A 14,026-nucleotide genomic window follows, 5' to 3' on the forward strand; every position below is an offset into this window, starting at 1 on the left:
TATGAATGTGTTAAATTCAAGGATAATTCTTTAATGAGTGAGAAAAATACATAGAATGTTCTATAATTTTATTCACTTATATATTAAAAAATTAATGGGATGGTGAGTGTGTGTATCTTCAAGGCCAGACCTATGGGTAAATTTATCTCAGTTTTCCGCAAATGCAAACTGGTCATTTTCCCCAATAGTACTTTCCACTAAGAAAGGATGTGGAGAGGGGATTATGAGAAGCCTATGAGAACTGGACATAAGCAAGGCGAGATGCAGCTCAACTGCTTTCATCTGTAGGCCAAGATTGGCACAGCCCTGGCCAGCAGAACAGCTGCTTTTCCTAAATTGTTTATGTTCAGAGAAGCAGGAACACAGGTTTCACCTGTTACCATGTCACACCCCTCCCTGAGAACTGCTGCTCCACCCTGTTTACCACTGGGTACAAAAGACTCACTGAAGGAGGATTCCAGGCTTTTGCTTTGGAGGCTTTGTTTTGGGGATTTTTGCTTTTTGCTTAAGGGTTTTGCTTTTGACTTTCTGAGGGGGAAGGCTTTTTGGTACAGGAGGCTTTTGGAAGGAAAAAGAATTGTTAAAGGGAAAAGATTGTTGAAGGAAAAAGAATCGCTAAAGGGAAATTGCTAGCAAGCCTGAGGACTGAAACTTTAAGAAAGCTAAAGAGAGAACGTGGGACAGAGCAAGTCTGCACTGAGAACTTTATACATAGCCTTTAGAAAAGCTAAGCTAAAGAAAAGCTACAGAGAACATGGGGCAGTGCAAGTCTGAGGACCAGGACTTTAAGAGTTATGCATATGCAGTTTTTAGGCACCGTTGTTGTTTGCAAGTTTGAGCACCAAGGCTTTAAGAAAGCTAAAGAGACAGTGCAAGTCTGGGGGCAAAGACTTTGAGAGATTATGCTAAAGAACAGCTAAGAGAAAACATGGGACAGAGCAAGTCTAAGGAAAGAGGTTTTAAGCAAGGTTTTAAGGAAGACTTTAGAAGCAAGGTTTTAAAGAACTGTAAAGGAGTAAGGCCCTAAAGAATAAAGATAGAGAAAAGAAGCAATGAGGGCTGTGCTTCTCCACCCAAATGCCCAACACACCTGATCCACTTTCTGTCTGTCCATCTATACTGTGTGTCTTTTCTGCATCTCCAGTCGCCCTCTGCCCCCCCCCCCCAGTTAGGTTCTATAATAACCAGGAGCTAGAGAAAGCTCTCTCTAACAAAGGAGTGAGAGAAAAAGCTTGCTCCAAAATGGGAGAAATACAGCATTTAGAGTACAGTGGAAACCAAAAGAAAGCAAGGTACCTCCAGTGGTAAGCTTATAACAAACAACAAAGTTTTCTTTTAATGATTATGCTAAATTCCAAGATGCTAACATTTTATGACCCCTAAATTATGTGGCTTTTAAGAGTTCTGACTCTGTTCTTCCCTCTCCCCCTTAGAACACCTTGTGATGCTCCTCATCACTTCCTGTTGTGTATAACTAACGCACAAAGTCTCCTATGCAGATATCCAGTGCACTTATTTGCAAATGCTTGACTTAATTGGGTAACTGCCATAGAGACAAGTTGGCTATGATTTTTTTCTAGTCACTGGAATCAACTAAGCAACTAATTCTCCCACTCAAAGTGGCACACTCCTAAACTCTTCAGAATGCTGCTGGAGATCGATTCCACATCAGCCTGAAGGAGCAAGAATGCCCCCCCAAAAAAGCTGAGAAATTTTGTGAGATGAGGAAAAGCCCATAAATGCCCATTTTATCAACATGTATCTTATACTGTATGACTTAATAGTAAATACCTTAAGAAATAACTTGGCTTTGGTATTACAAAAATTTTTGCTTAGCTAATATTTTCACGCTCTCCCCTTAGAAAAAGTATAAAAGGACTTTTACCACAGCACTATAATTCACATAAACAACACATTTCTTATCTACTTAATATCTATCCAACACTGCCCCAGGCTCATTTATCAATAAATATTTATTAAACATCTACTCCATACCAAATACCATTTGGGGCTTTTGAACAAAGCAAAGTTCCCTTCCCCAATGGAACCCCATCTAAAAATACCCTTGTAAAGTCATCATTTATCAAACATCTTCTATTTGCTGATACTGTTATGTGTTTTCACATGTGCCACGGGTAAAGTCCTCATAAACATGCACTACCTGAAGTTGCCTGGCAATTCTCTACATTTTTAAATAAATATTTATTAGGATATATTTGTTGTACGGGGGAATTCACTGTGACAATTCCAAATAGGTTTATATTGTACACTGGTTAGATCACCCTCGCCATCTCTCCCCGTGCCCCCTTCCTGCCCCACTTAAAGCAATTGCAAAAGGTTTCTTAGTTCTATTTCATATAAGTATATGAAATCCATCAACCATATACCCTCACCTTCATTTCCTTCATTCACCCTCCCCCCTCCCACAAGTAACCACACAGACACACACACACACATACTGTATCTGTTTTACAATCCTGTCTTTCATTATTAATCTTTAAGTTGCTGTTCAGTGGGGTTTCTCAATGTATCCCCGCTGTGAGTGTACTTTACTTTGGTCCATTCAACCTCTTTCGTTGCTTTCCCTTACACTTTTATCTCCCGACCGCATTTTTCAACAGCTTTCAATACATATCCTTATATTCTCTACCTTCATAGATGTTATGTTTTAAGATAGTGTTGATGCTCTATCATTCTCTTTTCCTTTCCTTCCTTTCCCAAGTTCCATAGTATTCTCTACATTTTTAAAGGTAAGAAAACTGAGGTTCAGAGAAGTAATGTAACTGGTTTAATCACAAAGCTAGTTAAGGGGCAGGAATGCAGACCTGCTCTAAAGAGTCTGCTTTCCCATTCAACCACAATGCTCTGATCTGAACTGGCTGAGTGATGAAGGAAAACAGCACCTGCTGCTTCACTGAGTGATGATGTAATTAAAACAGTAGCATTAATGGTAGTCATAGCCATTATTCTAATGTGTCCCAGAGTACATCTCTCGAGTTCATCCTTCTTGGAGTTTGTTAAGTGTCTTGGATGTGGACATTCAGGTCTTTCATCAACTTTGGTAAGTTTCAGCCATTATTTCTTTATTCTTTTAGTTACTTTCTCTCCTCTCTTTCTGGAACTCCAATTATGCATTTCTTGGTATAATCAATGGTTTGGGACTCTGTTCTTGTATCCTCATTCTTTTTTTTTCCCTGCCCCTCAGACTAGAGAATTCCAAATGACCTGTCTTTAAGTACACTGATGCATCTGCTTATGCAAACCTGCTGATGAATCCCTCTTGTGAATTTTTTATTTATACTTTTCAACTCCTAAATTTCTATTTGTGCTATTATAATTTCTAGCTGTTCTTTGACTTTCTCTGATGTTCAGACATTGTTTTCCTGGTTTCCTTTAGTTCTTTGTTTATAGTTTCTTTTTACTATTTGAGCATATTTAAGATCTTTGAGTTAAATTCTTTGCCCTGTATGCCCAATGAATGACTGGGCTTTCATGGGAGACAATTTCAACCTATTTTTTTTTTTCCTTTGAATGAACCATAAACTCCTACTATTTTGTATGCCTTCTAATTTTTTGTTAAAAACTGTACATTTTGACTCTGGAAATGTGATTCTCCACATGTACAACCAGGGTTTGCTATTGTTGATTGGGTAGCACTGGGGTTTGAACTCAGGGCCTCATCACTTGCTAGGCAGGCACACTACCACTTGAGTCACTCTGTCAGCCATTTCTTGTGTTAGGTGTTTTCGAAATAGGGTCTTGTGGTGAACTGTTTGCCCCAGCTGGCTTAGAACTGCAATCTTCCTGATCTCTGCCTTCCAGGTAGCTAGGATTACAGTGATGAGTCATCAGCCGCCCAACCTATTGTTAACTGTGGGACTGCAGTTGTCTGTTTGTTTAGTGACTTTTGTGAACTACGTTTGCAGACTGCATTCCTTGTTGGGGGTGGTCATTGAAGCCTCTTTTCTGTTATCTCAGCAGTCATACAGATTTTCTTAAATGCCAAAATTTTGTAGGTCTTTTCTTCATTAAGCATTGATTGCCCTGGTAGCTATAAGTTTTTTGTTACATTCCAGAGTTCTGAAAAACTTGATTTTGACAGTTTTGCCAGCTTAATTGTTGCTTCAGTGGAGGGCTCAAGTTCCTTATTCTACAATTTTCTGCAAAATCACTGGGTAGCTACTATTGGTATCTGCCAGCCCCTGTGTATTCCTATACCAACCCTATGAAATTTGGCCATTTTACAGATGAGGACACTCAGATAAAGGAGAGAAATAATTGCTCAAAATCACTCAGTGAGTAAGTAGTAAAGTTGGATTTTAAAGATTGGTCTATGTCACTTCAGAGCCTACCCATTAACCAGAATACCTTGAGGGTTCCTGAGTAGCTCCAACATTACTGGGGATCCCCCAGAGCCACTGGCTCCCTAAGTGATATAACAAGGAGTAGGTGTGAGTGCTCCTTGCTGGCACAAGTAGGATGCATGCTCCTGCACTGCTCCCCCATGCCCCACTCTGAGCCATCTCCAAGACAAGCCACAGTGAGTCCTGACCCAACACGCTAGGAATGAGTTTCATATTTATCTTTCATGATTTAACCTGGCCTTCATCTCAGGTTCAAAGTGGAAGGTGTGACAAATACTGGTTGTGCTACAAGCAAAGATATTCTCTAGAGATGGAAGGTTCTTAGACTCAAAGAAATCTTGGTTAGCAGCATTCAGCCAAGCAGTACAGATGCAGCTGAGCAAGAACACTGGATTAGGAGACAGGAAACTTGCTAAATTCCAGTTCTGCTACTAAAAAGGGAGGTGACCTTAGACCAACTGCTGTGCTTTCTTCAGCTGCTTCCTTATCTGTTAGATAAAGGCTGGCCCCAGGTGCCTCGGCCCTCTTCCAGGTCTCAATTTGGGTTTCTCTGTCATACCCAGGCCTAGTTCAGGTCTAGTCTGGAAAGATCAGCAGGTGTTGCCTTATTCCATCTGTGACTGATTAACAAAGGCTGCTGACAGCACCACTGAGGATTCTGAAGCAAAACCCAGGTTCAGAAGTAGAGTGCACTATTTCACTAGCGACATCTTCCTTGGACTCAGAAGGCAGTAACAGAAGCAGCACAGGCTTGAGTCATTTGCCATCCTTGGCCACTCTTCAGGTGAATCCAGCAAGTTCAGCAGGATTAAGAGTAAGAACTAAAGTCATCTGCACTCTGGCAGTTTCAGAAATAGCTACACTAGTTTCAGGAACCAGCTAACCCTGGTCCTCATATGTGCAATCAATCTTCTGACCCTCATTAATTAAGAAGTGACACATACCCTACAAATAAAACTGCACAACTGTGAGGAAGCCCATGTGGGCTGCACCTCCTACAGAGAAGAGATTAACAATAAACGGACTGTTTCTTACCCCCACTCACTTGCTCAACCTTGTTTATCCACTTTTGCATTTTTGTTTGTAGCTTTATCCTTTATAAATTCAATGTATTTTAATTTTTGGAAAAAATGATTGCCTGTCCACCCAAAGGAAGTGATCATTCATTCTGAGAAAGTAGGAGAGAAGATTGATGTTTTCCAAATCTTGTTACCTCAAAGATCTTCCTCACCAGAAAGAGTCCCAAATCAGGTCAATGGTCCAAATATACACCAACCATTCAGAGCAGAAACAGGCAGAAAATTTAGGATTATGGACTATCAGCCCTCACATTACTTTTTAAAGTGAATATTGAAAATATTAATAACTAAGTAAAGTATATTATTTTATAAGATAGGTAATATAGCAAGTAGTTATATGTATACCCCTGAAGCCAGGGTACTTGAGTTCAATTTCATTTGTTTTTATTAGCTGTGGGATCTTGTGCAAGCTACTTAACTTCTGTGTGCTTTGGTTTCTTTATAGAGAAAAATTGCAGTTATCTCATGGGTTGCTGTGGGAATTAAATGAGTTACTATATATAAAGCACCTAGAAGAATGGCTGGCACAAAGTACCACCATCTACATATAACTATTTAATACCTAAATAAACATCACAACTGATACTGTTGAACAAGAAAAACAACTATTAAAACAATATCAATATGTGCAAATAAAATGGTACCTAAAACAAGAACTAAAATAATGAACTTGTCATATTAAAATATTAAATGTATGCTGAGTACCGGTAGCTCACACCTATAATCCTAGCTACTTGGGAGGCTGAGATCAGGAGAATCTATATTCAAAGCCAGCCTGAGGAAACAGTTCACAAGACCCTATCTTCAAAATAACCAGAGGTGTGGCTCAAGCAGTAGAGCTCCTGCTTTTCAAGAGCTAAGCCCTGAGTTCAAACCCCAGTCCCGTCAAAAAAAAAAGAAAAGAAAAAAGTGAACTATGACTTTTCATGGTCTTTCTTCCTCCAGTTTCACCTTCACCCCCACCCTTCACTCTTTACCCTTCGTCCTTCACACTTCTAAGTAGAATGTGTTCAAGCTTCTGGGTCAGCTCCCTGGCCCTGTCTTCTTATAGAGAATCTAAATAATGGGTAATGAGGGAGACTGAATTATTCTATGTAACAAAAAGTTGAGTTGGAAAAGAGGGTTGGATGGAGAAAGAACAAAAGCAAATTTTAGGTTAAATATTGTGGATGTTGATATAGAAGTTTTACAGCCACTATGAGCTGAAAAGAGGCTATGGGATTTCCCAAAGACTGCTCAGGGTTACAGACTAGTTTCCTCTTGACATCCTTTAAGAGATGCAAGTGAAAATGAAAGTTGTTTTAATTCTGACTCTTGGACTATATTACTCTAAATGGGGTTCAGCAGTGAAATTGAGACATATGGACACCCCAACCTGATTTTATATGATTTACATCCATATAAATAGGTAGAATAAAATTAAACATATATACCTGATATGAGGTGGGAAATAATTTAAAGTATGCAAACATATCTCCATCCTCATCTCTGCTTATGTAAATGACCTATATATAGAAATAACTTTAGATACAGATACTTGAGTCCAACAAAAGCCTTTCAATAAAATAACAAACTGAGCACAGAATGCACATTTAAACCACTTCGGAAATTTTTTTAAATAGTTATTTTTATTGCTGAGCCTGCACGATGTACTATATGTGTGCATGCCAAAGAAACCCAGGCTCAAATTCCAATTTTTCCGTTTACAGAATGACTTTGAACAAGATTCTTACCCTTAAACCCCAGATTCCTCATCAGGAAACTGGAGATGACCCCTACCCTCCAGAGTCAGGGTGATGGAGACACACGTGCATTATGAGGGGTAAAATGTTAATTCACAACAAGCCAGCAAATACCAAATCCTGGAGTTTGCTAACTATGTAGACATCAACACAATCTCAAATAAGGGTCGAACATGTTACACCGCACAACCTGGTTAAATTGGCTTTTTCTTTTCTAAAAATTTTTCTCCTCCAAGAATGGAGGTTCCACTTTCTCCCTGGTACTCTGGGAATTACTAAGGGTTATTATGCAACATGGGGCTCCTTTTTGCTGGAAAACACATTGCCTGCTATACATGGATGAATTCTGTTCCACATTCCGCAAGGTACCCTGCTCTCAGAGCCAAAGAGACAGCATGGTTAAAAGCATCTTTCCAAAATTGCCCAAGGCTCTCTCTGCTTGGGGCCAACCTTCACCCACAAGCTAGGGGACAAACAGTCACAGTGCTGCCTTTGCTATTTATCTTGCTATAAAAGGAACTCTTGAGTTAAGCAGCTGCTAACCATGGACAATGAGAACTTAGGAGAGCTTAGTACTAAGACAGCTTTGATTGAGAATTCTAGTTTATCTTTATCTAAGTTAGTAGTTAAGGACCAAAAGAGATTTTACTCAAAATGGAAAATAACCAGGAAGATAAAGTTAGCTAGCTAAACAGCTCTGAAGGAAGTCTTGGGGGGGGTTATTTTATGGTGGTAGTGATTCTCTAAGTTAAAGGGGAAAGGAGTATGTGATGCATGATATCTGATCAAAAAAGGTTTGGTATTAAATCTTTAAAAATTTGCTAACACAGGCTCAATTACTTCTTTAGAAATGACAGTCACCTTCATTTATTCCATAAATAATTACAATCAGACCTCCATATCTGTGGGCCCTGTATCCATGGATTCACATAGCACAGATTCAAACTATTGGGGAAAAGTCGCATCTGTATTGAACTTGTGCAGACCCCCTAAACAAACCAGTATAGCAACTACTTCTACAGCATTTACATTGTATTGGTTGCTATAAGTAATCTATAGGTGATCTAAATTAAAGTATGTGAGTGGAGTAGGTATGTTATATGCAAGTACTATTGCACCTTTTATAAGGAATTTGAGTACCCATGGATTTTGGTATCTGCAGGCATTCTGGAACCAACCTTCTACAGATTCTGAGGAATGACTTTACTCAGCACCTGCTGGGTAGGAGGCAGAGTGGGTTCTGGGGAAACAGGAGTGAATAAGACAGACAGGCTCCAGCTTGCAAGAAATTGGTATCCTCATGATTGAGGCAGATAGTACACTAGTATACAAGTAAGACAAGAAGAAATAAATATGTTTAAAAAAACCTAAAACTACTTAGAAAGGGGTGTGAATAGTATTAGAAAATAATAGAGGATTTTTACCTATACAGGATGATCAAGTAAGTCTTCTTCAAAAGGGTGACAAGCTGAAATCTGAATAATACTTAGGTTTTATGAAGGGGATAGGCAGGGGCAGGGAGGTAAGGGACAGAGTTCTAGGCAGAAAGGCAGTAAATGTGAAGATCTTGAGGCAGGAATGAAACTACTGTGCCTTAGGACTTAAGGAAAGGACAATGTGACAGAAACATAGTAAAGGATTTGAGGCTGCAAAGTAGGCAGTTGCTGGATCACACAGAACTTGGTAGGGAGGCTGGCTGAGTGGCTCAAGCAGTAGATTGTACCAACACTGTGGAGAGATCAGATTCTACTCTAAAAACAAGAGGGAGATTTGGGGGGTAATATGGGGTTGGGATTAGATCTAAAATGCTCTTTTTAGAAAGATCCACAGGAGTGAGGGAAAGAAATCCAGGCAAGAAAGAAATGATGGCAGTTTTGATGAGGGTGGTGGCATACCAGAAATGGAGAAATAGACAACCATCATTATACATTTTAGAGGTAGAACCAATAGAACTCTCTAGTAAATTAGATGTAAGAGGTGAGAAGGAGTGGAGGGTGGGGAGATAAAGGCCAAGTCTCAGATATCTGACTTGAAGAAATGGATGGATGGATAGTTGGCATTTTCAAGAAAGACTGGTGGATGAGTGGATTTTGAAGGAGATATCAGAACTTCATGTTCGGAAGAGTTAAGTTTGAGATGTCCATGAGATACCCATCTGTGGTTCTACCTGTGGTCAAACAAAAATTTTAACTGGTAAAATACAACACCAACCCTTCTATTTCTTCAGATTATTTCCAAACCCAATGCTCATATTTTTTAAGATATCTGTAAGAAGTAAAAAAAAAAAAAATGTTTTGAAAACTTGGTTCATACTTATTGTCGTACTGTGTTGAGAATTTTCACTGAATAACAAACTGGTTGGATGAAGATAAACTTGGGCTTAAGTAACAGGACTTGTTTCTTGGTGAACACAAGCCTAGGATGTTGTTTCTTAAGCCAAAAACTACCAAGAGAGAAGGGGAAGTGGAGCAGGAGGAGGAGGAAGAGAACAGTGTCCTACTTCTTTTTTTAATTATTAACTCTACCTCACTGGATGCAGAACACAGATGGAAATGGGTGAGTAGATTTTTGAAGGAAGCAAACCAACAAAAGAATCTATGGAAAGCAGAACTGCTTCACCCTCCAGGTGAAAACCTCTCACCCCTACCTTTCTAGTGGTCACAGCAGCTCTCTCTGCAACTATGTGGAAACTTGAGCAATGTTTATCTGGGACATTTTCCAAAAGGGTGTTGCAGCAGAATCTTGCTATCAAGTTAAATTGTGTGAAACTAACAGTGATTTTTCTATGTGCAAGGGAGGCTAGAAATATCTCAGACATAACAAAAGCAAAATGAGTACAATCTGTTTTCCACCTTTAAGGTAATTTTAATTCCAGAAGGAACTTAATAGTTTGTGTTTTAAAAAGCCAAATGGATCACTTATCATAGGTCTAGTATATTAGTGGCCACATGTACACAACTGATTGGAGCATTCTGGCCATTTTCATTACCCATTGGTGGTTACTACATCAATTAAGACAATAAGGTTGAGAGCTGAGCTCTGGTCATTGTGTGTACAGAGTATGGTTTTGTTTTGTTTTGTTTTTTAACTTCTTACCTTTAGAGGTTGTTTAAATTTCAAGAGTTGTGCTTCCAAGACTTTTATTTCTCTACCCATTTCCCACTGCTGCTCTGATATTCACTCCTGCAAAATGAAATGTGCCCTGGTGTCAAAAGGACATGGTCCACATGGGTACCCTGCCTACATCCCCAGCCTCATGTCTAGCTAGTTCCTCATCATACTTTGTATGTACAGTCCCCTCCCCTTGAGTGTAAGACAAACCTCGTGACCTGCTTCTAAAGAACAAAATACAGGAAAAGTGGTTAGGTTACAAACGACTGTGACTTCTTTCTTGCTGGCCCTCTCTCTTGCCCTCTTACTTGCTCTCTGTGATGAAGCAAACTATCATATTGGGAGATGCTTTCTGAACAGGCCTATATGAAAAGCAGGGAGAAACTGAGGTCTCAGGTACACGCCTGTTAAATCTAGTTACTCAGGAGGTAGAGATTGGGAGGATCATAGTTTGAGGCCAGTCTAGGCAAAAAGTTTAGCAGGACCTTATCTCAACAAAGAAGCTGAGCATCATAGTTCAAGTCTGTAATCCCAGCCACACAGGAGGTGATGGATCACTGCCTAAAGCTTGGCCCAGGCAAAAATGTAAAACCCTATATGAAAAGCCTAAGGCAAAAAAAGGCTATGAGGATGTCTCAAGTGGTAGAGTGCCTGCCTGGCAAGCATGAGGCCTGAGTTCAACCCCCAATAACTGCCAAAATAATTATTTTTTGAAAATTTTAATTGAGAAACTAAGGCCTTAGGCCAACCACCCATGAGAGTCCTCTCAACAACCATGTGAGTTAGAAGTTGATCCTACCCAGTCAAGACTTGAGATGATCACTGCCTTGTGACTCTGAACCAGAGGTCACAGCTAAGCCACCCGGCTTATTGGGCCACAGAAACTGAGATAATAAATGTTCGCTGTGTAAGTCATGTTTAAACTCTGTTTGGGGGTAATTTGCTCTGCAGCAATAGGTAACTAATACACTTGCCCAACAGGGTGATTATGAAGATAAAACAAGGTGATATAAAAATATCTGGTAAAATACCTGACACCACAGAAGGCACTGCATGGTGTTACTCTATTCTCCTTCCCCATCTTGCTGCTTCCACTGCCACCACCACAATCCAGGCATCTACCCTCCAAGGCTAGATTCCTGCAATGATTCTCCTTGTTTCTCTCTTTGTCCATCTGGTTATCATCTTAAAAAAAAAAAAAACTTCAACACATTCCTATTTCTTAAAGGAAAAGGACCAAATCACTACTCTATTTAACCTATTCACTATAACCCAAATATATTCCCACCCTAAAACCTTGTTAGTTAACTTTTAGCATTCATTCCCTCTTTCTTCCTAAATTTCAAACTACTACTCTTCAATCACTGTTAAGTACCATTCAGGACTTACCTCCCTCCTCCACCAAGCTTTTCCAAACCTTACCACCCTCCTGTCATCTTTTTTCCTTCTCTAAATTAATACTATTTGCTCACTTGGTATTTAAAATCATCTAGATATGGAAGTGGCAGAAGTAACTTCAGAAAGCTTCTGGGCTTAGGATTTGCTTTATAGGTGAAGAAACAGAAGCCCAGAGATGAATGTGACTCAACTCAAGAGTAACAGCTCTGGGACTCAAAATCCTCAAAACCTTCAAGTTAATCCAATCTAAAAATATTTGCCATGTGCCCACTCTATATATTAAGGCACTATAAAATTTGAAGTTTTTTAACAATATACTATTATTTTAATTAACAAAAAATTATTGAATACTAATTACCAGATATGCTATTTAAAACAATTTTCCCATAAGAAATTCACAATAGCAAGAGAGAAAAGAATAAAGCAACAATTACAATGTAAGTTTGAAATGGTCTCTGAAAGAGAAAGAAAAAAATAATCTCCTCCTTACCTTTGTTCCTTTCAACCATTCACTCATCCACTCACTTACTCACTCAACAGAGAGACAGAAAGATATTCTTACTTTCCTAAGAAGAGCAAGTACAGGGAAAAAAATGTTAACCATGAAAAAAATGGTTTTTCTAATATATTAGCTCTAGCTGAGTGTAGTGGTGCATACCTGTAATTCTAGCACTTGGGAGGCAGAGGCAGGAGGATCAAAAGCCTGAGGCTAGCCTGGGCTACACAGTGAGACCCTGTCTCAAACAACAACAACAAAAATCAGATCTGCAAATCTAGCATACTTTTAAATTTCTGGAAATACACATACACTGTCCCTTCTTCAGTCTATGTTTTAGAATCACCCTAAGTGTCAAATGCCCAGTTTGTAATTGATTTGCTAAGTGATCCTAAACAAGTAGCCTAAACTTTCTCAACTTTTTCTAATCTATGAAATGGGAATAATACGTACCTTGCATATTTGTAAGAACCAAAACATAAAGCACCTTAGCGATAGCTATTCTGACTTTCAAGTAATCAATATAAAATATTCTACATAAATAAGATAAAAATTGTGTTTGACAACTAAAATCCATTAAAATTTAATTAAGTGGGCATGTTGTTGACACAAAATTTTAAATAAAAGTCCTGCAGTTAGTAACTCTCCAAAGTAAAATTCTATTCCAAATTTTTGTAGAATAGTAATCACTGCCTTAGTCCTTTTAGTATTTTCATGAAGCAACATTGTATACTAGTTGCTATGTGGACAGAAATATAAAATCCTGTATTTAAGAAGTTTAGAATACAAATGAGAACACAAGAGAACAGGTCTTTGTGCAAAGCAAGCAAATGCATTCTTGTGGATTTATTCATGAAGAAAAGACACGTGAGATGAATGTCAAGAATGAAGTTCAACTTCTACAGGTAAATTTAATGATCAGGACAGAATAGAACCAATTAAGAAAAAGTATTTATAGGAAAAGCTTCCTTTATAGAGTAGCAGAGCCCTTTTGTGTTGACTATTTTTTTTAGTGTTTTTTTTATTGTTTTATTATTCATATGTGCACACAAGGCTTGGGTCATTTCTCCCCCCTGCCCCCACCCCCTCCCTTACCACCCACTCCACCCCCTCCCTCTCGCCCCTACCCCCTCAATACCTAGCAGAAACTATTTTGCCCTTATCTCTAATTTTGTTGAAGAGAGAGTATAAGCAATAATAGGAAGAAGTGTTTTTGCTAGTTGAGATAAGGACAGCTATACAGGGAGTTGACTCACATTAATTTCCTGTGCATGTGTGTTACCTTCTATGTTCATTCTTTTTGATCTCACCTTTTCTCTAGTTCCTGGTCCCCTTTTCCTGTTGGCCTCAGTTGCTTTTAAGGTATCTGCTTTAGTTTCTCTGTTGTGTTATTTTAAAAGGGTTTAAATATGTGATTCTGTGTTAAATTATGTAAATGGCGTAACATCTGGAATTCCAGAGAAATTTACTTAAGTAGATGATACCCTGTGGTATGTTCAAAATGCTGTTCCTCACTAGCAATTCAAAGATCAATGAGGTGTGCAAGTTGCAGTGAAGTGGCACTGGAACAGCATTCCATCAGTCCTTGTCCACACACCAGCAGCACATCGCTCAGATCATCTGTATGTCTAATTCCCACTGAATAAACCTGCACCTATAGCATGCCCTGGAAGAAATCAAGGGTGTTCAAACTATTAAGAAATAAACATATAATCTTCAGGCTTTATGGTCATCTGAATTTTATTTTTATAAGATTCACCCACTGTAAGTTGCATAAATAATTTTAACATTTATATTATATCAAGAAAAAATGCTAAAAATGAGATACCAGAGAAT

The sequence above is a fragment of the Castor canadensis genome, chromosome 2 (assembly GCF_047511655.1).
Source record: "Castor canadensis chromosome 2, mCasCan1.hap1v2, whole genome shotgun sequence".
Classification (NCBI taxonomy): Eukaryota; Metazoa; Chordata; class Mammalia; order Rodentia; family Castoridae; genus Castor; species Castor canadensis.